Genomic DNA, 26,487 nt, shown 5'->3' on the forward strand with positions numbered 1-26,487 from the left:
CACACACAGAGAGAGAGAGAGAGAGAGAGAGAGAGAGAGAGAGAGAGAGAGAGAGAGAGAGAGAGAGAAATGGAAATTTTCTTAGTGGAGTAGTCACCATTCATTCCATCAGAAGTGTGTTCCAGAGAAGACTATAGGATGTTCTTACTTTTGCCTAGTTAGATGCCTTTAGATGAGATAGAATACCATTGTGAATTAAAGACTGATCACACCCTAGAATTAAACCAATTCAGGCCAAAAGCTCTTTTCCACACTAACTAGTTTCTTGGCTCATCATAAACAACCTTGGAAAATTGTTGGATTTCTAAATAGAATGCAAATTCATTGTTAACTAGGAGTTAAAAGGGCAAGCATAGCTTGAAAGTCCCGGGGCTGATAAACTTACTAGCCCATTAGTTCAAACTATATGCAAACACTTTTTTGAGGGACTCTTGGAACAACGATGACTGATAATCCAGGGCCAGCAAGAATGGACCTGTATAACTGAGAATTCTGACGGTCTTCCTCGCACCCCTTATGGTCTACTAACAATACTTATGTTCCACACTTACATTTCAAAGTACTCCAAATAAAAATTTAAGCCACATCCCCAGATTTCCATCCATCATGACACTGACTTTTAGAATAGGAAGACTGATTTCTCCAGTTCACCTTCAAAACTGGTCTCTGATTCCTCCCTCTATGCAGAAAGGAGCACTCCCAACTCATTAAACCAAAGTGAAAAAGTAACCATCGTCTGAGGTCCCCTAGGAACTCACTTGAACACTGTACAGTGCAAATGCAACAGTTATCTTCTGCCAGCTCTGTTCAATTTTCTTTGCTATGTGTGATATTTTCCATGGATGAGAGCAGAGATGTTTGGTTGCAAATGACTGTCAGATGTTTAAACAGTTCTGCTGCTGAAACATGATAATTTCCAGAAGCTCTTTTTCTGCACTGATATCTTCTGGTAAGACCCACCACAAAGAAAATGAGTCGTACAAGAAGAACGGCAGAAGATCTGGGAGTTAACCAGAAAAACTAGACCATAACATGCCTCAAACAAAACAAAAAAAAAATCCATTAATGGGAACCAGGCCAGTTTCCAAGGGTCATGGAAAGAATCCACGCTGGATTCTCAGCAACTGGCCACGTTTCAGAGCCAGTAACCTCCAAGTTGTCAGGGAGGATTGCGGTTAATGCTGTGAGAAACGTGTGCTGAAAGATTTCTAGTTGCCCTTAAATTCCTGAATTTCCAGTCAGGACATCATACCACACATGTGCAAAACAGAAAGTCTGGTAAAGTTTAAATGGGCCCTGCTGTAAGCAAACCAATATATAAAATCGCAACTCATAAAATCAGTACATTAGAAGGCAATCGTTAATACTAAAAAAAAACTGACTTTAAAATATTTTAGTGCGATTTTCCCTATTTAGATATTAGGTTAAGTTATATGAATACCAATATTTGGTTGTCTTAACAAAAAATAAAACTCACACATTCTGATAATTCTATATTATTCAATCTATATATTTAATTATGTAAGTACCAAAGATTTTAACGTGTATGCATATTTTGTTCAAATTCATGCATATACACCAACCACATGCCTGGTGCCCAGGGAAGCCAGAAGAGTGTGACTGATCCCTGGAACTGAAGTTACAGGCATTTGTGAACCACCATGTGGGTCCTGGGGATCGAACTCTCATCTTCTGGAAAAGCAGCCAATGCTCTTAACTGCTAGGCCATCTCTTCAGTCTCCAAAAATAAAGATTTAAAATAAAACAAATGGCCAAGTAGCAGTGTCTCTCGTCTTTAATCCCAGCATTCAGGAGGCAGAGGCAGGAGGATCTCTGTGAGTTCGAGGCCAGCCTGGTCTTCAGAGTGAGTTTTAGGATAGCCAGAGGTACATATAAAAACTCTGTCTTGGGGTTGGGAGGGAACCTTCCGTGGGGCTAAAGAAACACCTCAGTCAAAGGACTTTTTGCACAAGCATGAGGGCCATAGGAAAGGAAAGGATCAGAAGTAGTAATGCACTCTTGAGGCCAGCCTGGGCTACCAAGAGAGATCTGTCTCAGAGAGAACCCTCCACCCAACTTACACATCCAAATAAAGACTGCTTTCCAACAAGTCGCCGTGGGAAACTACACATCTGACTTCGAGTGAACTGCCACATAGTCAGATGCCTGTGGGTGGATCCTTGAACCCATCTTCAAAGCTACACCAGAAAACAGAACATTTTTTAACAGTCATTTTTATTTCATTTCTAAGTTCCAAAATGGCATTGGCCACCTTCTTGACATACTTATTTCCCAAAGTTCATTCCAGATGCTTTTCCAGTATTAGCTAAAATACATACATGTAAATTAGAAACTCAGGAAAGAAAACCGTGGCTACACTGGGGTATCCACACATGCCTGGTACCATCTTCCCTTTTTTCTCTCTGCTCCTCAGCACCCTCACCTTGCCTGGTACCTTTAAACCAAGGCAATAAGGAACAAAACAGTGAACTGCCCATCAGGGTGGACAACCCCAATCCCACTGGGAAGGAACAAGTCAGTTTATGCCTCCACATTCTGCACATGTCTTAACCCATCCAAAAACACCAAGTAAGGGATCTGCACCTACTTTTCAGAACACAGTAGGCATTTAGGATGGAATCTCTACCTGAGGGAGAAAATGTACTATTGCACACAAATAACAAACTCTAATGTCTAGCAGGTATTTTAGAAAGCAAGGAAGATGTTTCTATGGAAAAGACCAAGGGTAGAGGATAAGGAAAAGGATTTTCAGATTACTCACTTTATATAAATATTGACTTATTTTAAATAAATATTGCGCATGCCCGTGTACAAAGCAAGTGCAATTTTACTTTAAAGATGGAGAATAAAGATACTAAGGGAGGGATAGGGAGTAAAAGTCCCTTGCTGACAGTGATTAAGCCATTGGGGGCATTCCATCTCTCTTTGTAGATCCGAAGGAGCTGGGGTTTGTGTCCCTGGCTGGGCTCAACAAACTTCCAGGCAGGCAACCACCAGAGTTTCCAGCTGGAGTGCTCCTGTAGAATTGAAATTAGTTTTCCAACCAAAGACCAGACCAAGGGATCAAAGTTCAGGTCATCCACGCCAGGAAGCCATGCTGTCTCCATAACCACTCTCCGTGGTACACCAATCCAGTACTACCACACGAAACCTGAACCTCGGTGGTCAGGTGTTCTTGCCTGTGTATGCAGCAACGTTAGCAAGTGACTCTGGCTATTATACCTGAGAAGTCACAGCTGTGAACCAATTCTTCCCATGGCCCTTTCCGAGGAACCCAGGGAAGTAAAAGTCAGCTGACTGCTGCATGGGATGTAGGAAAAGTCCACTGAGCGGCTGCTATGATGTGGCGAAGCGGAGCTCCCTAGTGACACCTGACACGGCAACGACAGGGGTTGCTCATCGAATAGATTAAAAACCAACTCATGCCGGGCAGTGGTGGTGCACACCTTTAATCCCAGAACTCAGGAGGCAGAGACAGGTGGATCTCTGTGAGTTCTAGGCCAGCCTGGTCTATAAGAGCTAGTTCCAGGACAGGCTCCAAAACTACAGAGAAACCCTGTCTGGTGGGGGGGGCTCATATGAGAATTGGTCATTGTGCAAGCTCAAAGAAGATTCTGAGAAGAAAAAGAAAATGAGACTTTGGGGGAAGGGAACACTCTCAAGGAAAGAAAAAAAACACAGAGGGATGATCAGTATCCCTCTGGTCTCACTCTAGCAGACAGTGGCATGGAAACTGGAGTTCTGACAAGAAAGAGAAAGGGTTGAAAGACAGCAAATGGGTGGAGAGAGATGCATTTGCAATGCTTGAAAGAGGAAAACTGCAGCCAGGGGTGGCGGGACTGCAGAAAGTGAAACCTGTCTAGGAGTAGAGAGCACAGTGGGCAGAATGACCGTGATTTCTGGCCCACTGTCAGGATGGTGAGCACAGAGGTGACTGAACTGTGGGCCTGCTGCTAAGAGACAAGGTTAATGTACTGTCGTCAGTCTACAGCTGCCTCAACTCACAGGCCCGAAACTACTCCAGACCCAGGGATGAATAAATACGGACATAAGGCCTCCCTCAACAGCCCAGGTACTTTCTTCAGGAAGCTTCAGAATAGGGGAGAAGATAATCAGTTTGTGTTTGTTTCAGGGTTGGTTGGTTGGTTGGTTGGTTGGTTGGTTGGTTGGTTGGTTGGTTTTCATTAAATGGACATAAAACATGAAATTGTACTTACTTCTAAATTTGTTCTTATTCTGTAAGAAACATCGATGAGTTCTTTGGTTTTCCTGAAGGTCCTACATGTGTGGTATGTTTGCCCCTTTCAAATCACTGTACCCTACCCACTTCCCCTCTGATATATGCCTGGGTGGATCCTGTTTTCACTGTGCCTATGTCCCATTTGTCCAAAGTAACTTCCCACAGCTCCCATCTGTCTTAGTGAGGGTCCTCACTGCTGGGATAGAACACCACAGCCGAAACAACTCAGGGAGGAAAGGGTTCATTTTCATTGGCCTTATGCTTCCACGCCTCTATTTATAGGAACTTGAGCAGGGCAGGGACCTGGAGGCAGGAGCTGATGCAGAGACCATGGAGGAGTCCTGCTTACTAGCTTGCTCTCCATGGCTTTTTCATCCCACTTTCTTATAGAACTCAGGACCACTAGCCTGGGGGTGGCATCACCCACATCAATGTCTTCTGGAGGTTTTTCCATTGAGATTACCTTCTCTCTGATGACCACAGTGTCTGTCAAGTTAACATAAAACTAACCAGCATACAACATTATATTGAATGTACTTCACTCCCAAACTGTGTCTTACTACCTCAGAGGCTGCCAGAATTCTGGTCATCCTGCACAGAGTCCCTCTCTATTTATTACAGTAGATCTTAGCCAAAGGGCCAACAGGTGATTCCTAGAGAACATCACAAAATAAATAAACAAAAAGGCGGAGCTCCTCCTTTTTCGTTATGGCATTGCACTGATGCTGCTTACCTGGACCTGAGTGCTGGTGCCTGGGCTCTCTGCTTGCTGTCGTCCAATCCAAATGTTCACTGGTGAGTCTTGTGTCCTCTGAGGAGTGACGTCACCCATGCATAACAGTTTGCTCTCTAAAGGGTGTGAAATATAAAACTGTCTTTGAAAACAGACTTCAGTGAAAGAATGTGGAGAATCAAGAAAGAAATCAAATGCACGTGGCATTGTAATTTATGGAAAACATGGTATTTCCAACAAGGAAGGAAAACACAGGCCCACAGACAGACTATTAGGGAGTAAGCCATGTGCAAATGATCCTGGGATAGAAAGGGCATTTCCGGGGGGACACCAAGCCAATAGTTTGGCAGAAGTGTAATAAGTTTAACTACATTAAATACATGTTTCTCTTTGAGCAAAAATAAGTAAATAAAACCTAAAACTCTGACAGACTGAGGAAAGATATTTGCAATACAGAAAAGCAAACAGCTAAGATTTTCTATTTACAGTTTTACATAGGAAGAAAACAACAAAATATAAAAAGCAAAGAATATACAAGCAGTTATAAGTAAAAAAAAATGTGCATTAGTAATAATACTCTACCAGGTATGGTGTCACAAGACTTTAATTCCAGTACTTGGGAGGCAGAGATAGGTGGGTCTTTGTGAGTTTGAGGCCAGCTTGGACACAAGTTCCAAGACAGCTAGGGCTATAACACAGAGAAACACTGCATCAAAGAAACTTTAAAAAATAAAATTAAAATTAAAAATTCCACATGGCACTAAGAAATGGCCACTGAAATGATGGAAAATGTGTTTCTTCTGTGAGGGTAGCAGGCAGGGAAGAAGCCAGCAGTCACCACGCTTGTGAAGGAACACAGCTTCTCTGGAACTGTACAGCTCAGCATCCCCAAATCTGTGAGGCCCATGTGGGAACAGTCATAATTCTAAGACATCAGATAATATTGTAAAGTGCAATTACGGACTCTTTTTGGAGAAAAACAACTGGCAATTGCTTCCAATACTGCAGCCCTGCTGCTAGGATTTGCCCTGAGTATAAACTAGCAAAATATACCAGGATATGTCTGAGTTTCAAGGATATTCACCCAACCTTTTTCATAATAAGAGGGGAAAATGGAACCCAACAAAATTGCTCACCACAGACTGTTTAAACAAAATTTAAGTCCATCTACACACTGAATTAGAATGTACCCTCACAGAGGATGGTATGGCCCTGAATGTTGACATGAAATGTCTCAGAGATATCCATATGTGAAGAGGGAACTAAAGATCTGTAATACAACAAAATTTTTTGTTTCTTTTTTGAGATTTATTGCCCACAGAGACTAGAAGGGGGGGGGTCAGATCCCCTAGAGCTAGGATTACATATGATTGTGAGCTGCCATGTAGGTGCTGGAATCTGAACCCAGGACCTCTAGATGATCAGTCAGTACTCTGAACCACTGAGCCATTTCTCTAGCCCCACAGAAGTTGTTTGTATATAGAAAAGTTTACTTAGTTTGACTACAGACATGTATCTATAATTATTTATTTATTTTTATATTTATTACAATTAATATTCTAATAATATTAAATATTTATTATACTTATTTGTGCAGAGTTACAGTTGGGTCTTCACACCCACTTCTTCTAACTTCCAAAGACTGTTCCACACAAGAACTGGCTTCACAGTCCCCCAATTAGTGGAGCAACTTACATTACTAAAATCTTTCTTTAAGTAGCAACAGAAAGACACAGTCCTAGGTAAGACGTCATCAGTAGGCTCGACTTTATCTGAATCAAAATTACTACCCAGTGTTTCTGGAGGAACAGAAGGACTTGGTTCTTTGGTATGGAATGGCCAGTCATTTCCTTCAAGAGCAATTTGCTGTAAGGTCTTCACAGACAAGTCTCCAAGGGTGTTGTCACTACTGGAGGCCACTTCTGAGACAGATCCTTTCCGGTTCTGATCAAGGGCTTCACTTTGTTGGGGAGTTAGCTTCTCTTTCACTGTAGACAGCTGACATGCAAGGAAACACCATCCTCTTCTCAGCTGTAAGATATGACATCTTGGGCTTCTCCCACTTTGGATCTTTCATTTGCCAAAACAAACCTGTTGTTATCTTGGTAATTTTTCGGCAGTGTAGAAGTGTTAATGGGTACTTAGCATGGAGCAACGTTAAAGGATTTTCGTTTGCCAATCTCTGCCAAGTTTTTATTCCTTTTGTCTTTCATTCTCTTCTTAATGTCTTCAAGACTATCTTGAAAGGACTTACCTGACGCCTTTCCTTAACCATCTCTGTCTCGGCTGCTCACAGCCCAGCAAGCTTGTCTGGCCTTCTGCTCCGCCACTTGAAATCATTTTAAATATATGAAAAAGTTATAAAAATATTATAAAGAACTATATATATCCTCTATGCATGTATGTGTGCATGCATGTATGCACTTATGTATATCTGTATCGGTTATCAGTATGGGTTCACAGACTCTTATTTTACTCGGTTCTCTATCATTCTTGTGTATGTTGAAGAGTTGAGCTAATGGCCTTACACATGCTAAGCACAGACTGAGCTACATCGCCAGTCTTACTGTTTTTACTGAGCATCAAATTCATAGTACATCTTATTTTTTTTGAGAAAAAAAATCACACAATGCAGGTCAAGATGGCCTTGATTCTTCTACCTCAGCTGCTCAAGTACCAAAATTACAGGCATGCACCACCATGCCTAGCTTTATGTACCTTTGCTATTTTTTGAAGACAGAATTTCAAGTAATCCAGACTGACCCTAAACTCACTGTTAGCCAAAGATGACCTTGAACTTCCGACCTTCCTTCTTCCACCTCCCAACTGCATAGATAGCCACCACTCCTGACTTTATGTGTTGCTTGGGCTCACACCCAGGACTTCAACCAGGCTAGGCAGACACTATATCAATTGAGGTACACCTCCAGGCCTGTCTTTACTTTTAATAGATTTTCCATGGTTACCCTGGGTAATAGTATTTTCTCAAGGAGTTCTGAGTCTTTTAAGTGGGAATGGTTACATGAAAAATAGAGACCTGGGTTCTCCTAGGTGTATTCTCTGGTAACTCCAATTCTGATCTAATCCCACAGGTAAAGTTCTCCGCAGGCAAGGCAATATTTAAATATTTGGTACTAATAAGTAGTTTGTAGAAGCAACTTCATATAGACAAAGAGACCAAAGTGGCTCTGGAAACTCTGATGGAGATTTATGGAGATGATTTTGGTGACAATGACAGTTTTAGTCATGGAGGAAATATCAGTTTCAGGCTCTGGGAGGAAGCTACAGGTGACAAAAGACTTGTGAACTCAGCCACGTACCGTAGGGGGCAGGGCCTGGCTGCAACAAAGAAGACATGTTCTACACAATACTCGTGTTTGTGAGCAAAAATCAAAAGAACTGTATTGCTGACTAATGTGTAATGGGTTATCTTAGTTTCTGTTCTATGAAAAGTATAAAGTATTTCACAGAGGTTTTGATGTCTTTTGACCCATACTATTGATTGCTACATGTGACAAATGTGCTCATGGTGCTGCATATGTGTCTTTAAACATATATGTCCATACATATGGTAGCACCAGGCATGATGGCATCCCAACCCAATGCTTAAAAGGCAGAAAAAGGAAGATGAGGAATTCAATCTGAGCTACATAGCAAGTTCAAGGCCAACTTGGACTACAATGACACCCTCTGCAAAGTTCACAAAATTTTGCAAATTTTAATTTGTAAAAAATTATTTTTAACGTAGAAATAAAAAAGAAAGGAATAAAGAGAGGCCACGAAAGAGTAAAAGCATGTGGTTCCTCCACAGCTGCCACCACAGTGGATGAGCCCTCCAAATGTCTTCACATTGTTGTTTGTGCCGGTTTGGTTTTCTCTTGCTGTGCTAAGCACCATGACCAGGGCTTACACTTTTACATAATAGTCCATCATTGAAGAACCAGGGGCAGGGAATGAAGCAGAAGCCATGAGAAGCTCGCTGGTGCATGTTCATGGCCCTCCTGCCTAGGGATGGTGTTGCCTCAGATGGAAGACTGAGCCTTCCATATCAATCATCAACCAAAACAGTCTCTCTCAGATATGGCTCGGGCCAACTTGATCAGGGCAGTTGTTCTCACAAGTTCCCTCTTCCCAGGTAACTCCAGATTGTGTCAAATTAATAATAAAAACTAATGAGGTCACTTCATTTTCTTAAAAGTCAGAGTCCTGGGAGCGAGTGCCTGACTATCAGAGCCAAAGGCAAATGCTCACACTCCCATGAAGCTCAGGGAGAGAACGGCCCTGTAACTTCACTAAGTTCTACCTCCACTGAACAGAACAAAAGGAAATGTGGACTCCACAACCAGAACAGCCAACAGGCAGCTGAGTCATCGAGGGAGAGCCAGTGAAGGGTCTGGGGGAAGAGATTCCGGAGTGCAAAGCAAAGAGAGAGGACAGAGCTCTGGAGAATCTGGACCACATTCTAAGTATCGAGAGAGATGAAGCGCACCCAGCAAAGACTCAGGAGAAAGCTACGCTTGCGATGCCATGGAGAGCATACAAGGCCAACGGTGACCTTTGAGAGAGCCGTCTGAACGGAGGTTGGGCAGCAGAAGCCGGACTGTAAGTGGAGACGGCATTAATGGAGAGTGAAGCAGGGACACAAGAACTTCTGAGCCAAGGGCTACACATCCAATCCCTGTTGTTTTAAGGGGCCTAAAATACATTCACCTGGGAGGAGCACACAGGGCTCTCGGGCAGCACTCCCTTGATCTTTACAAGAGCCCCAGGATAAAAGTATTCCAATTCAGAAATAGAGGGAAGTATACCCAATACCCCGGACTGGAGAAAATGCTCACTGTTTTCCAGGAATGTCTCTCACTCCCAAGGTCTGGGATTAAAGGCGTGTAGCACCACTGCTCATCCCAGAAACATCTCTTTAAAGGAATTTAGTCAAATCATCATAAGCACACACACATATTTCGGACTGTGGTAATTCAAAAGTGGCCCCCAATGGGAGCAGCACTATTAGGAGGTGTGGCCTTGTCAGAATAGGTATAGTCTTTTTGGAGAAAACGTGTCACTGTGGGGGCGGGCTTTAAGGTCTCTCCTCAAGCTTCGCTTACTGTGACAGTCAGTCGACTTCCTGCTGCCTTCTGGTCAAGATGTAGCCAGCACCACGTCTGTCTGCACACTGCTATGCTCCCTGCTGTGATGATAATGGACTGAACCTCTGAAACTATCCATGGTGTCTCTTAACAGCAATAAAAAAAAAAAAAAACCTAAGACACTGACAAAGTACTACATTGTGACAGGAAAGTCAAAACAAGCTAACTCCAACAGAAGACTGTGGCATAAGGTGGCACACGATCACCACCAAAAATTGTTGAAGGAGGAACTGAAGCCAATGAAGGGGAAGTAGGTTATAATTTATTATGCAGGCCAAAGGAATAAAACACTATCCACACTACTACTGCATTCAGTGTGCACATGTGTAATTTTTCGGTTTTTCTCCTATATTTCCCAAAGCTTCTACAAAAGAAAATATTGCTTTTGTGAAGTTTTAGATGATTTGGTTGGTGGTTTTACTATTGTTTGGTTGGTTTTTGATTTTTGTTTGTTTGGATGGTTTCGGGAGGGGGGGAGTTGAGATAGCTGGTCACTATGTAGCCCCAGCTGTTCTGAAATACCCTATGATGACCAGGCTGGCCTTAAACTCTGAGATCCATTTGCCTCTGTCTCCCAAGAGCTGAGATAAAAAGCATTCATCACTAACCCGGCCTTGTAAGGTTTTTTTGTTGTTGGTTTGGTTTGGTTTTTGGTTTTCCGAGATATGGTTTCGTTGTAGCTTTGGAGCCTGCCCTAGAACTAGCTCTTGTAGACCAGGCTGGCCTCAAACTCACAGAGATTTGCCTGCCTCTGCTTCCCAAGTGCTGGGATTAGAGGCATACCACTACTGCCTGGCCTGGCCTTATAAGGTTTTTAAAAGAAGGTCCTACATAATCAATTATTGGTTAGGGTCAAACAGGAGTAGCTGAGAAAGGAGCAGCCAGACTTATCCTGACTTTCTGCCCATCTCTTCTATCACCTAGACTGCCTTTCCCTATATATATAAAATATAAACATATATTTATAAAGCAAGAGGAGAACAAATCCCCTCATAATGCTGATTTTTTTTTTCTTGTTTGCTTTTTCAATGTTCAGGTAAAACAAGTCCTTTAAAACCAGCATACCAGGAACCCTGAAGTAAGAACCTTTCTCGTACTTAGGAGAAAACACGAGAACAATTGAAAAGTGTTGAACCGACAATAGTAAAGATTTTATGGGCCTTCAAAGTACATCTAGATGTGTGGCCATAACAAGCTAGTAAAAACAAACAAAAATCCTGCTGGGCAGTGGTGGCTCACACCTTTTATCCCAGCACTCGGGAGGCAGAGGGAGGCAGATTTCTGTGAGTTCAATGACAGCCTGGTCTACAAGAACTAGTTCCAGGACAGGCACCAAAGTTGAAACCCTGTCTCAGAAAAAAAAAAAAAAAAAAAAAAAAAAAAAAAAAAAAAAAACAAAGTAAACAAAAATCCAGCCTCTGCCTCTTTTAGATTCTAGTCTTTCCCATCTTGGAACTGTTACAATCCCAAACCCTCTTTGTTAGAAGAGTAAAAATCCCCCAAAGAAGAGATACTAGAGGAGGGTGGGCACACTGGCGCACACCTGTAATGCCAACACTTGGGAGATGGAGTCAGGATGATTAAAAGTTCAAGACCAGTCTGGGCTACCTGGCAATATAGTTGAGCAGAAAGAAAGACAGGAGGAAGAAAGTAAGGAAATGTGAGCAGAGGTTGAGTGGCTGCCCCTTCTGTGTTAAAGATTCCACAGTGTTGACTGACTAGAATTTCAGTGATTGTAGAGAGATGGGAACCTTCAGGTTCTGAGCAAATCATGGTGAGATATCTTTAACACCCTTAATAGTCTAAGTTCAATACCTTAATGTATTTGAACAGCTATCCTTGTAACTATGCGTCAATTCCTTTCAGACAGTACAGCCACTGGCTTCTATGAACTCAAGGCTAAGAATGTAATCAGATAGTATCAGAGGCCTATCCTAGGTTCTGCTATAACCTGCATGCCTGACATTCCCCCAACGTATTTGAAAGGGAAGTTGATTTATAATTTTCTTTCATTCTTTTATTGTAAGTTCATGAAATACCAGTTGAAACGTGGCATTTTGACAACCTGGATCTGTGTCCCCCAGGATGTGGTCACTCATATTTAGTTACAGAACAAACTTATTTCCTTGTGTTTATGAGGACGGAGTGAGGGAAGAGACTTAATTTAAGAGGTAAGCACTGTCTGACCAGCTGCTCAGGTAGTGGGAAGCCGAATTTCCAAAGGAAACGTGGAGCACTTAGAAATAATAATAATGCTAACTTTGGCGGCTTCTGTGATTGGTTTAAAGCAGAACTTACAGAAAGTAACAGCCAAGGTCTACTTCTGCCCCGTAGGTCCTATCCAAGACTCTCCTGGAGGCCGCCGCGAGGTGGCACAAGAGGGTGCGCCTATGATCTTTGTTAAAAATCCCGCGGAGTGCAGAAACACCTGGACGAGCAAACCACAGGAGCCCGCCTGCGAGAAAGTGAGCGGCCCGCCATGTGGGCAGGGCCGAGGTACTTGCTAATGGTGTTAGCTAAGGGAACTCCCAGGCTCTAGAATCCTCTCACTAGGAGTTCAGACACACACTCCTCACCAAAAACCCCTCTACTGCATATGCGCGGCGAGATGAGCTACGGTGGCTCTGCTGGGAAGAATTACTAACGCGCTTCTGCTCCTCCAGTTCCAACCAGGAAGAATGAAACACCAGGACCAGTTTAGGACTGTGGTCACGAAGAGATACCTGGGAAGGAGAGCAAGTTTATGTAGACTAGAGAACCAGAAAAGTAAGCACGTGTGGACCGTCAGGAACAGGGAGAAAATGTAATCTCTCTTCAGAGACAACCAGAACTTCCCAGGCCAGAGGCGGCCCTTGGGCTCGAGTTCCGCCCAGGGGCGTGGCCACGCGCTGCCTGGGGTGGAGTGGGGAGGGTCCTGCGGGACTGCTGGAACCGCACCCAGACAGTGCTGCGCAGCTCCAGTTTGCACCAGGCGCGTGAAGGTGAAGCAGGTAAGCGCTGGCACCTGCGAGCTGCAGGAGCTTTAGCTGTGCTGAGGCACCTGAACGCCTACGTGCGCACCGCTTGTATCTCAGCCACTGGGGATGGAATAGGGTCTCCCTCCAACCTCTCTCTTATCGGTCGATTTCTACGGTTCTCTACCCTCCTCCCGCCCTGCATCCTCTCCTGGTGGAGGGGTGACTTTTGAGCTACTAGATGAGACTCTCGCCTCGCTGTCTACAACTCAGGGAGATTCTCAAGGTCAGCTCATCCTCAATTCTTTATTTCCTTTCTTCCCCTACTCCAGCTGTGTAAAGATCTGGGGCTCCCTCTTTCGGCCTTCTGGGGTCCACCTGACCTTACCCACTGCAGCTGTAATACCGAGACCGGAGACCCGAGCTCTGCAGTGGGAAGTGGCCATGCGGATCTAGCACAGGTTTCATAAGTGTCGTACAAGCGCCGCTTCTGCTGTGCATGTGTTGTTGCTAGGATCCTTCTGGAGGGTCTCAGGGGGAATTGTTTGTTTTCCTCTCGCCTCGGAGAATATTTGCATTGAAACCTGAATGTGGGTCATTTTCCTACCTCCATCCTATAAGAAAGACACTTCTCTCCTGAGAAGGGCTGGGGGAGGGGGAGGGATCTTCACTGATCTTTTCCTTGCGTGTCTGCAACTTTTCCTTTTTATCTTGTGTCCCTGCCGGGAGACCCAGAACCACGGGTGGGGCAACTGCAGGATGGTGGCAGGGAATAGAAACTCTGTGAGTCACTCTAGGTCTTGGCTTCTGCTAATTTTCTGCTTGGGAAGCACCAACATACAAATGGCCTAGGGTACATTTGAGTATGGCAAAGGAAGTAGAGGAAAAACAGAGACAGATGGTGGCATGGGTAGGAAAGGAACGCTGCGGGTTGGGACTTGAATCGGGAAAGGAGGTGCCCCAGAGAGAAGTCATCGCTCTACAGACTATGCTGCCGGCTTAGGTGTGGTCTTGCGGAGTCTTCTGCAGATTTTGCTGTAGGAGTTGGAGCCAGGGCGTCCCTGGGGAATATCTGAGGGCACCTGCAGCCTGTAGTTTCCGGGAAGCACCCAAGGTTATTATTGGTCGGGGTTACAGTCGTGTTTTATTTCAGTGTATCGGTAACGAGAGTAGATTGTCTGAGTCAGGGGATCCAGAATGTTTATTCTCTCAGGAGCTAAATTCATCTAAGGAGTTAAATAAAACTTACATCTGAAATCCAAACAAGTGCTTTCACCCTGGGAAGTACGTTCTGCTAAGCTTCTTCCTGACACAATGTTACAGCACAATGTTACAGAAATAGAAAACTTTGTCAAGTGACTCTTTTTTTTTCTTTAACCAGTGTTACTATATATAAAATGACAGTGATACTGTGGCCAGCCTTAGAAACTGCACTCCTGGAGCTTCCTTAGACTGAGGAACAAAATTCTAATGGATGCAGAAGCCTGCAACTGGAATCCTAGCACCAGAGAGACTGAGGCAGGAGAATGGTAATTCAAGGCCAGCCTGGGCCACTGAGACCTTGTTAAAGGACAAGGGCAGCCTTCCCCTTACTTAGCATCCCTCCTGCTGGCGTAGAGTTCTGCAGGAAATGATCTAAAAGTGGATTCCCTCATAGGAGGACATCACAGAGAAGACAAACAAGAAAGATGTGTCTATCCAAAGAGATGCTGAAAACGCCCCTGGAATGAGTAGATATCAGATGAACACCTACCCATTTAACTGATTGTAAACCTATCATTCCCTATGTTTATACTTAAATATTCTGAATTTGTATGCAGAGCACCATTGCTGGCCACAGTTGATTAAGTACCATTTAGAATTATAAAGCAATATCTCTTTAGAATACACTGTTGTTACGTCTGCAACTAAAATGTGTGTGTGTGTGTGTGTGTGTGTGTATTTTCAAACTTGCTTATATACATGCTACAAGTGCATGTGCGTATGAAGACCTGAGGTCAACCTTGTGTCTTCCTTAAATCACGTTCCACCTAATTTTTGAGGCAGGTTCTCTCACTGAATCTCACTAATTGAGCTAGCCTGACTGGCCAGGAAGCACCAGGGCCCCTCCTGTCTGAGCACAGGGATTGCCCCAGAGGCTTTTTACATGGGTGTGGGGTTCTGAATGCCATTACTCACGCTTTTATGGCAAGCACTTGAGCTGTCTGAGCCACCTCCTCAGCCCTTGCAACTGAATTTGTTGATCTTGCTTGTGAGTCTACTGTCCCCTGGAAAGAGAAAGACTAGCTCTTCTCGTTAGATGTCACTGTGTAAGATTAGTTCTCTCTCAGGGTCCATTTGCCTGTCTGCGGAGAGAAATGCAGCCACTAGACCAAGAAAGCCGCATTGTTTCCCAAATGCATTGAGAATTTCATAGGTCCCCTTGTTACCCTTTGAGTTCTTTCTAGACAGGATCTGCTCATCAACTGGAATGTGAACTCTAATATTCGCGTACCGTTGCCCACCTCTTTGTTTTGAGACGATCTTCACAGGCCCAAGCTTGCCTCGGATTCTCAATCCACCTGCCTCAGCGCCCCACATTCGGAGAGTATAACTGTGTCCCGTAACAGATGAGTTCTTCTCTTTTTAAGTAAATGATACTTTATACTTCTTCAGCTTAAGAAATGCACATGGGAGCTAGGGCTATGGTTTAGCAGTTATGAGCAATTGCTGCTCTTCCAGGAGACCTCAGTTCTGTCCCAGTACCCACGTCAGAGGCTTACAACCACCTGTAACCCTAGCTTTAGGAGATCTGACACCTTCTGGCCTTACAAATACACATACCTGTGGCATACACTCATACATTTCTAGCCTTTTCAGACACAAACACACACACATTAAATAATAAAAATAAAATAAAGAATGGCAGATTTTTTTAAAGATAGAAAAATGCAAATGATTATGCCAAAGTCCGCTTTACCTTCCAAGAGACATGGGAGTGTTAAGCCAGATGAAATCCAACCACCTAGGTAGTTGGTTCCTTCACTTCATGGCTGGCATCTTCCCAGGGATATAGCATCTGTTAAGAATTAAAATAGCTCTAAGCTGTCTTTATTTCTGGTAATGGAAAATCCAACTAGTATCAGTGTGACTCATTCAAGACTTTTTCCTCTTCTGGAAGTTATAGCTTTGTTGCCCTGTGACCGTACGCTCCTGTGCAATGTTAATGGACAGGTTTGTGGGGTTCATGATGGTGAGATGAAGTGCCAGCCAGCTTCGGCACTGCCCTGCCAAGCTATATGCCAGGAGACTGGAGCGATTGTTCTTCACTCGACCCCTTTTCTCATACTGTTGTACACTAAAATGTTCTTTTCTGGATCTTTCCCAAGATATTCTTTCCCCTTTCTAATTAGAAACACCACAGTCTGTAATCAAGCATGGGCTTGGAGCTAATTATTAGCTTTACCTTCTTGTTAATATATTTTATACTCAAGAGAGGGTCGATTGTTGTCAAACTTGCTCTTCAGCTTGGTTCAGAGACAGCGTGGCCAAGGCCAAAACTGTTGGATCTGGAGACACACTGCCTGGGTGTGTGGGAATTCAGGCTTTGCTCTGTGGTAGCTGTGTGTTTTCGAGGATATTATTTAATCTCTCTGATGCTTCATTCCCTCACCTGCAAAGCAGAGGTAGTAATACATGCTGTGGGAAGTTAAATGAGTTGATATTGAACTGCTTAGAACAGGGCTTAGTCCATACTAAATAAGTATTGTAAATAATATTCTCCTCCTACTCACTACCCTTCAGTCCCTCTGGCCTCCTTTCTCTACCGTGTAAACATGGATGGGTCTGTGGACCTCTACACTTGCTGTCTCCGTACCTGTGTTCTCTCTCACACATCATCGCAATAGCCTTCATGGCTTCCGTCCCGGTGTTTCCCCTCCTCTGTGTGTGCGCTCTGCTCTCACACCCTGACTGCTTTCTAGAGGCTCAGAGCTTCCTTCTCAGTTCACTGCAGCCCTGCCCCTGGAGTGCTGTATGCCATGTACAATACAATGGAGAAGAGGACCCTCTCTGAGGGAGTGGCAGGCATGGAATTGGAGGCAAGCAGTCCTCTATGTAAAATGCTTTGGCCTAACTGAATTTGTCAAATTGGCTTCACCTGATAATTTTTTTTGGCATCTCTTTTTTTACTTGTATTACGTATTATCTCTCTTTTCTTGTCTAAGGTTGTTGCCTTCAAACCATTAGAAGCATGATGTGAAATGTGTCTGGAGCCCTGTGTCATGGAAGGCTCAGCTCTAGGCTATCTGCCATGACCCAAAATTCCAAGTCAGGTATCAGGGTACACCTTGTTCATGGAACATTATGCATGGAGAGTCTCTGCCATCATACATAAGAGAAACCTGTTGATGGAAGTTTCTGTCCCGTCTGGTCCTACAGCAGTTACACAGAAGCTTATATTAATTCTAAATTATTTGACCTGTTAGCTCAGGCTTATTATTAACTAACTCTAACAACTTAAATTACATACTTATTGTCTATGTTTAGTCATGTGACTTGGTACCTTTTCTCAGTAAGGCATTCTTATCTTAATTCCTCTGTATCTGGCTGGTGACTGACTCACTGCCTTTCCTCTTCCCAGAATTCTCATCTGGTCACCCTGCCTATACTTTCTGCCTGACTACTGGCCAATCAGTGTTTTAGTAATCTAATGCGAGTAACAAATCTTTACAGCGTACACCTGTCATGTTAAGAAACCTGTCATCATACACAAGGGAAACCTGACTAACAAATCTAACGTCCTTGAATTCTTGGGGAACAGAACTGCCATTTTTTCTGAAAGAAGATTGATCGTCATCCAAGCATTTCTGTTGGGTTTCTTGTCATTTTCAGATTTGACCTTAACTGGCACAACCATGCAAGCTTGTCCCTCATCACCAAGAGCCAAGAAGCCTTCCTGACCCTTCCTTCTTCCACCTCCTGCCAGCCCAGGAACATATTTAACAATTGTTTTCAGTACAGACAATTCACCACAGTGTTGGAACTAAAACATCATCTGAAACTTGAACATGGCTAAGCTGTGGCTGTTCAGATGTAGCGCTGAATGTGTTTGAATTAAAGAGGCAGGTCCTCCATCTTCCCAATATGACTGGCTTCCAGATATGCTAGCAGTACATTGATGAGGAACTGAAGACTATGAAATCCTGGATAGACCCACTATGTCCTGCCTGCTGCAGCTGGCCTCACTTGAATTAGCAAGCTGGTGCTCAATAGATCAGGCTGCATTTGCTCGGCTAGCTTTCTGTTTGTAGCACTTTAAAAATAACTACTGAACCTGCATCGCCATTCGGTGCAATATGTAGTTTCGGCGCTTAGATTCTTATTCCTTTTTTAAAAAAACGTATTTATTATGTATGCAGTGTTCTGCCTGCATGTGTGCCTGCAGGCCATAACAGGGCACCAGATCTCATTATAGATGGTTGTGAGCCACCACGTGGTTTCTGGGAGTTGAACTCAGGACACCTCTGGAAAAACAGCCAGTGCTCTTAACCTCTGAGCCATCTCTCCAGCCCCTTATTCCTTTTCTTAAATGCCTGGAAATTAGGGGTACTGGGTATGGCACCCTAAACCTGTAGTCCCAGCACTCGGGAGGGAGAGGCAGGAGGATTTGACCAGTGCTTATTTAAAGGTTTGACAAACAAGTTTGATGTGTTGGTTGTGGACGTAGACTAGAACTGCCACGCTGAAAACAAAGGATGAACACAGGGAAGTCTCCTGTCTCTCACCTGTCTCTTCCTCCTGGAGACGGAATTCCCCCAGTGTTGCTCCCCTCTCACTTCCTGCATTTCTCCACCAAGCTCCTCCTGGGCTTCAGAGAACCAGCTAGAGATGCTCGCCTCTGGAATTCTGCTGACAGACTCTCCTGGAAACATCACTGTTCTAGTACTCCAGTTTTGATCAACCCTGTCTCTGGTTCCTGCTTCTGCCACTGCTGGCTTTATCTCCCTGGGGCAAACTCCCATCAGGGGATCATTTGAAGGCCTGTTTCTTTGTGGAAACATCCAGAGGCAGAAGTGAAGCAGGCTCAGGAGAAGCTTTAGTGGGTAAAGTAAGCCCTTAGTCCCACCAGGGAGTTTGCTGAACTGTCTGGTATGTGGAACTTTGAGAGGCATCCATTGTGACCAAGCCAAACATTTAATTGATCATCCCTGTGTCACTCCCATTAAGCTGTAGGGTTTTGCCATATAAAATAATTGGACTGGTGGCACAACTGAGTAAGGGTTGCTGTGAGACTTAGGGGGAATGATGACTTCGAGCTGAGCTAAGAATACTTTGTCAACTTTCTGGTTGTATTCATGCAAGACAGCAGCTAAAAATTTGCAAGAGAACAATATCACAAACCAAAGCAAAAGTTGTCATTGTCTAATCTGAATTTTATTTGCTTAAAGTCAAAGAGAAGGCAGATACTTAGGTCTGCAAAGAATCTGTCATTTGAGAAAGCCTAAGGTACTGTGTAGCTTGGTGACTCGGGATTGGTAAATTATTTGGGGCAAGTGCCTCTATTCATAAATCCTGTCTTTTGCTCTACTTATGCAATGTTTATTGTGCCCTGGGGAATTTCACTGGGCAGCCAAAAGGACTTGGGTACACAGTGGAAGAGAGTTGTTGCGCCAGAAATGTTTAATTGAGTGTAGGCTTGCCCAGAGCCCTTTCTGTATCTGAAGAAACTCTGCTCCAGTGAGATAAGGCCAGCCGTGGCAGAAGCAGGAATTAAAGACAGGGTTGATCAAAACTGGAGTAGCAGAGTAATGCTATTCCCAGGAGAATCTCTCAGCAGGATTCCTGAAAGAGAACACCCGAGCCAAAGAGCCCATGAACTGCTCCCATGAGGCTGCCTCACAGCCGGAAGTGGCACAGCAATCCCACATTTTAAGCCTAGATTTCATGGCTCTTAAACTGAGGGTCTGGATGGTGTCTGTGGCACACCTACAGACCCCTAGTGTCTGCTAACTAGCTACACTACATGGCTGTCACTTTGAGTGTTGTTCCGCTTCTGTCCCTGTAGACATCAAGGGCTGGTTTCCAGAGTACCCTCACTTTCCTGGAAACCCACCATGGCCTGGGGCAGTTTGCGAAAGGGGAGATACTTTATTAAAAATTTAAAGCTTTAGATAGAAATGTTGCTATGTTTTGAACATAGCAAAATAATTAGATTTATAACATATTCTCCATAGAGGCATTGATGGAAACCTCCTATAACGTCATATGTAATGGTGAGAAACTGACTGCTTCCTCCCTGTATGGGGAGCAGGACAACGCTGTCCACTTTTGCCTTTTCTGTTCAGCACTGTATTGGTTCTAACTAGGGCCGTTAATGGAGAAGAAAATAACAGCAGCTATAAAAGGCCATCCTCCATGGAAAGGAAGTAGTAACTCTTTCTCAGTGGCAGAGCCAACCCTGGGTGTAAAATATTCAAAAGACCCAGGAGGCTGGGACTTTGTATATGTTTAGTCCCAAGCATGTGAAGGGTTAGATCCCCGGTGCAGTGAAACCAGACAAGCCTCTGCTTAACTCCAGCCTCCCGCAGGCTGCTTTGCTCCAGAACAGAAGCAGGGTGCGACTGTACGGCCAGGACAAAAGCTCTGCCAAGGACTGCTCCTTACTGCTGCCTCTAACTTGGAAAGTGCAAGCTCTGCTGGGCGACTTAGGAGCAAACAGCTTAGACACTAGTATGCGTCTGCCAGACCCCAGTATTCACCAGTGACAAAGGCATAGGCAAAGGATGAAATCCCTCTTTGCCTCAGTTTCCTCCTGTGAGTGAGAATGGCAGTGATTGCCCCTGCCACAGAGCATTATTGAGGATGGAGAGGTTTAGTTCACGTAAAGTCTACCCTGCATGTCCTCAGTCCCGTGTTAAGTATTCAACATGTATGGGTGAAATAATTTCCTATTTTGCTATTTCTGCCAGAAGATCCTACCATGCCCTTAAATATGTCTTTCACTTAGCTTATAGTGCTGCTCGTTGAATTTGAGGTACAGCAATTCGTGGTGTAAACAGCAACCGTCTCCCCAGAGCCCTCTTCTAGCAGTGACTATCACACTTGCTAAGTGAAAAGCCTTAAACTCCAGCTCCTTTGACGGCTGGTGATTGTGACTGTGAAGAGAGATCCAGGAAAGCAGAGACTGTCACAGGCCAGGCTCACTAGGTAAAGTCTCAAAGGAAAAGAAAAAAAAACAACAACAACAACAAAAACCTCTCTTGCTCACTTGTTTAATTAGTGTTGAGCCAAATGTTAAACCCAAGAAGATGCACTGGTCCTGTGGTGTGTGCTAGTGAAACATTTAGCCTCAGCTCGCCCTGCAGCCCCGTCATCGTGTTCTGGAGATGCCTCAGGGAAAGGAGGGTTCTAGGAGCACCCAGTAGAAAGCTTTGTATGGAACACCAAGACAGAGGGGCATGCTCCGGAGTGCGGCTCAGATCCAATCATCTCGTCCTACAACTTCCTTTTTCCCTAACAGGGTCTTTTAAAATCTCACTTGTTTATTTTTATGTGTAGGGGTATTTTGCCTGCATTGTGCCTGTGCACCATGTAGGTGCTTTGTGCCTGTGGCAGCCAGAAGGCAGCATTGAATCCCCTGGAACTGGACTAAGAGACAGTCGTAAAATGCCATGTGGGTGCTGGAAATTGACCCCAGGTACTTTAGAAAAGCAGCCCAACTGTCTCTCCACCCCACCCCTGACCCCCACCCCCGCTTAAATAACAATTTTAAAAATGTGATCTCTGGGCAGGGATCAGCATCCTTGAGAACTTTTGATGGTTGTATTCAGAGGCCCCACTGGAGCCCTGATGACCCAGAAACTGGGAGGGGACGTGTCTTAACACAGCCTCTAGAAGACTGGGAACTGCCGCAGCACTCAGCTGAGTTTCTGTATTTGTGCAAGTGACTATGAAAAACCACAAATAGGAGGCACATGTCCTGTAGTTTCTGTGTGCAGGTGCGTGTTACGGTGGCCAGTTAGTCTGTGGGAAACACTGAGCATTCATTGCAGAGCTGTTGTGTCCTGACCATGAAGACCAGGTCCAGGACAAGTTCTCAAAGGTCAGAGCCTTATCTTGGTGGGTCAATAAAAGAGCTGCAGGTGTGTGATCAGCTAGATGTGTGCAGGGCACTTGAGTCCTCACACCAGAAGGGGTGCTCACACCAGAGGGGGTCCTCACACCAGAGAGAGTGCTCACGCCAGAGGGGGTGCTCACACCAGAGGGTTTGTCTACCAGTTATCAGCTCCTCCGGCATGGCACTGTAAGCTATCTGCTGGCTTTGAATTCCTAACAACCCAGGGTGTGGCAGAGGCTGCCTGGGTGTGGATCTAAACTGCCTCCCGTTCTTGGTGCACCCTGGCCTACAGGCCACCCTCTAAGGACTGAGAACACCCATCCCTTCTTCCTAGTGTCAGAAAACAAGATTTAGCTGACGATTAAGTGATTGCAAACCTTGACTAAATTAAGCTGGTCCTATTCTATTCTGAAGGCCTAACCATATTTGCTCCTTGCACTCAAGTCTTTAGGAACTATGGTGCAGACCTCTGTTCTAGATTCTTCTTTCTATGTAATTCGTAATCCAGTTTCTGTCACGGTTTCAATAGATGCTTTGGAGGGAAGAAAAGCAAAAGCAAACAGTTCAGATGAACACTGTTGCCAGGTCCTGTATAACATGAGGAACAATGTTTCTTTGTGTGGGAGGGGCTGGGGGGAGCTTTCCTGAGAGCCACCTTAAGTCGCTGTCCTGCCTTTGGCAAGCACCTGCAAACACCAGGAGCAGTAGGAATGCCAAGCCACATGGTCCCTCCCACAGACCTTAGGCCTGTTTTCATTGTCTTCTCTGAGTGCAGATCAGGTATCCAGAGTAGGGCTCCTCACTTGTCGGTGTGTGGAGGTGTCGGAAGGGCTCGTCTGCCATCCTGGAAGGCAGTATCCAGCATTCCTGCATCTGTGCACAAGCGCAGAAGAGCCCCTCCCTAAGAGGGTGTGCCACTGTAGATCACGTGGTCTCTACAAACCCCCCACTCTGGTATCAGACACCCCGTCCCCCACCTTCGGGTTAATTCTCTGCCTTTTCCACTGAGCCCACTTCACCAGCATCTCTCTCGTTTTGTCCCTTCTAATATATTTTTAATTGAAATAGAATTACATCATGTCCTGCCCTTTCCTCCCTCCAGCCCCCTCCTAGCTGCTCTCCCTCAAACTCTTCCTGCGTCCTTCCCTCAAGTTGGTTGCCTCTTTGACTTTATTATTGTTATATATATAGAATGTATACATACAATATATGCAAGTACATATATTTAATACATATGTTTAATACATGTATTTAAATACATATATTTAATATATGTATATATATTTAAATACATATATTTAAATAGAATCTGCTGAATTCATTTTTATTGTGTGTCTATGGTTTCAGAGCTGACCACTTGGCAATCAACAACCAATAAGAGGGCTCATCCCAGGGACAGGCTCATTCTCCATCTCCCAGCAGCCATGAGTGGCCTGAAGTTCTTTGCCTAGAGATGGGACCCTATGAAATAGTCTCCCTTCCATGAAAACAGCCATTGATATTGCCATTGCAGCCATTTCTAGGAGAGACTGTTCCGTCGCTGACTTTCTGGTCTTCTGGCTCTCACAGTCTTTACACCTCTTTAGCGGTGATGTTCCCAGAGCTGTAGATGCAGGAGCTGCGATATAAATATCAGTTGGGGCTAGACTCCCCACAATCTCTGCATCCTGTCCTGCTGTGGTTTTCCGTGGTGATCTCCATTCTCTGTAAAAAGAGGCTGCTGTGATGAGGGGCGGTGACTGCACCTACCCATGGGGATGAGAGTAAGATTTTGACCGCAGTAAGGAACTATGTTGGCCTAGCAAAGTGGCAGGAGTGGATTATTTTCCAAGGTGATCTCAATAGCACTGGGCTATATACCAGGCATTGTTTCCTCCTGCTGAATGGACCTTCAGCCCAATTAGTCAGCTGTTGATTGCCACCCAACTGTGAGTGACACTGGCTGCACCTTTATGCAAATCTCACCGCTCTGATTATTGTGGTTCATAGATAGGGTGGAACCGTTTAATTGCTTCCTGCCCTTGGGAGCTTAAATAGTATTTTCTGGGACCATAAAAGCTCTAGTGCTGGAAAGAGGCTTTGAAGCCAGAGCAAGCCTTGAATCATCCAGGTCCTGTGTCCTAAGTGTCGCCAGCACCTCTTGACCTTGGCTCTGACTTGTTTCAGACTTGGTTCATACCCAGGTTCATACTCAGTTTCGTCCCCTCCATGAAGTGAGGAGATGCCTCTCACCAGGTGTGAACACCCAGCAGGCTGTGTTGCTGCCCTGAAAGAGGAACCTGGCGGTCATGTCAGTTTCTACTTATAGATTACAGAACAGTTGCGTTGGGAATGGTTCTTACCTGCAGTAGACTTTCACCCCCAAAGCACTTGCCACCCACCTGGCTGCTCTTGACCTCAGGAAAACAGGAGTCAGCAACTAAGCCCATTCGTTCTGCTTTGCCTGGCTGGAGTGTTTTCATGAATTCTAAAACCCGATCCGGAACTAGCTCTCCCCTTGCATGCTGGAGCCGCTGGACTTGCAAACCGAGCCAGAGTGGCTATGTTTCATTTCGTTGTCCTTACAAAGGCCGACAACCTTAGAGGCAGCTTCGTTCTCAATGCCTGTTTGACCGCAGTGGTTTCCCTCCAAAGATGGCAAGTAGGCTTGATCGCTTTTCATTTTCAAGGAGGTGCTCAGCATTCACACTGTGTTTTTGTATATAATTACTGCCGTAGCGTCTAATTTGTGTTGACTTTATAAACTTGAAAAGAGAAGGAAGGAGAAGAAACTTGGAGAGCATCCAGGCCCCCTTGTTCTCTGAAGCTGAGCAGGTGCCGGAGGCACCTTGTGCTGAGTCACAGAGACAGTCTGGTCCCTATGAAGGGCAAGTGGGCGGGGCAGGGTAAAGACCACAAAGGGGAAAGCCGTTGAAAATTGCTGTGTGCTGTGATGGGGGAGGTGACCGATCTGGGGGTGCTTAGAACGCAAATGTTATCTTTTTAAGATAGGAGAACCTTATTTTTCCATTTATTTTTATGTGCATGCGTGTTTTGCCTACATGTATATCTAAGCCACATGAATGCAGTGCCCTTAGATGCTACAAAGAAGTGGCCATTGGATCCCCTGGGCCTCGAGTTATAGATGGTTGTGAGCCACCATGTAGGTGCTGGGAATCAAACCAGGAATAGCATCCAATGCTGTCAACTGCCGAGCCGTCTCTGCAGTCCTGAGAAACTTACTTTCTAAAGACCCAAACAACTTGCTCACCCCTAGATTTCATATTGAAAAAGACACTGTGACCCCACGGTTGGTCAGCTCTCAGTCTGCAAGCAGGACTGAAAGAGGCCACTGGAGTCGGATGAATCTGAACTGAATCCTACCCATAACACTTCCTGCTCTAGACCCTGGGTGCAGCACTCAGCTCTGGGCGTTCCTCTCATGGTAGGGGGACTGGAATCCTGTCCTTTATAAGAATGACTAGAAACATTCTGCAGCAGGGCAACAGCCTGAACTGGCTGCTGGAGTAGAAGCTCACTGCTCGTCAGAGACAGACTTTTTCCATCTTGGTGAGTGTGCCGATGTGTAGATGGGTGGGGTGGGTGTGTTTGCATACACATGCATGCGGAAGCCGGAAGACAACTTGGGTGGTTATTGTTCTTCAGGAGGAAGACTTCTTGTTTTTTGAGACAGGGTCTCTCTCTGACACCACAGGCCTCACCAATCAGGTTACACTGGCTGTCCAACAAGCTCCTGGAATCTCCATATTTCTACAGCAGTAGGATTACATGACTGTGCTATCTTTCCTGACTTTTTACATGGGTGCAAAGAACTGAACTCAGGTTCCCATGGTTGCTCAGTGTTAAGTTGGGAGCATAGTCCCCAGCCCCCGGCATCCATCCCAGCCTCCCTGACCTGGGAGTTGCATTAGTCTGGACTGCATGCCAACTCCTGACCCCTGGGGGAAGGGAGGGGGTCAGGACCACTCCCACAGGGCATTTAAGTGTACTCCCAGAGGAGAATTCCGTCGTTTTCAGGTCTCCATGGGCTCCCTGCTTTGCTGTCTCCCCATCATGGCTCGGCCACCCGAGAGCATCATGCTTAATAAAACAATGGGCATTTTGATTTAGTTTGATTTGTGTTGAAATAAGAGCGGCAGGCTGCTTCCCGCCACCCGGCTAGCTTTACCCGAAATATTTACACGGACACTATATTCTTTTAATCACTGCTTGGCCCATTTCTATCTAGCCTCTTCTAGGCTAACTCTCGCACCTGGACTAGCCCATCTCTAATAATCTGCTGTAGCCCACAAGGT

The 26,487-nt window shown here is 44.9% G+C and overlaps 1 protein-coding gene across 2 annotated transcripts in view; it reads left to right on the forward strand.

Annotated features, from left to right (window-relative positions):
• Positions 1–13,014: 13,014 nt before the first annotated feature.
• Positions 13,015–26,487, forward strand: part of Mgst3 (microsomal glutathione S-transferase 3) — a 25,080-nt gene continuing 11,607 nt past the window's right edge. The window contains exon 1 of one of the 2 annotated variants that reach the window (XM_005372056.2): positions 13,015–13,131. The gene's annotated coding sequence lies outside the window, so the exon portion shown is untranslated. Of the gene's footprint in view, positions 13,132–13,239; positions 13,382–26,487 lie in introns of those variants that run through there. The other variant, XM_026778459.1, reaches the window with a different exon arrangement.

The sequence above is a fragment of the Microtus ochrogaster genome, unplaced genomic scaffold (assembly GCF_000317375.1).
Source record: "Microtus ochrogaster isolate Prairie Vole_2 unplaced genomic scaffold, MicOch1.0 UNK166, whole genome shotgun sequence".
Taxonomy (NCBI): domain Eukaryota; kingdom Metazoa; phylum Chordata; class Mammalia; order Rodentia; family Cricetidae; genus Microtus; species Microtus ochrogaster.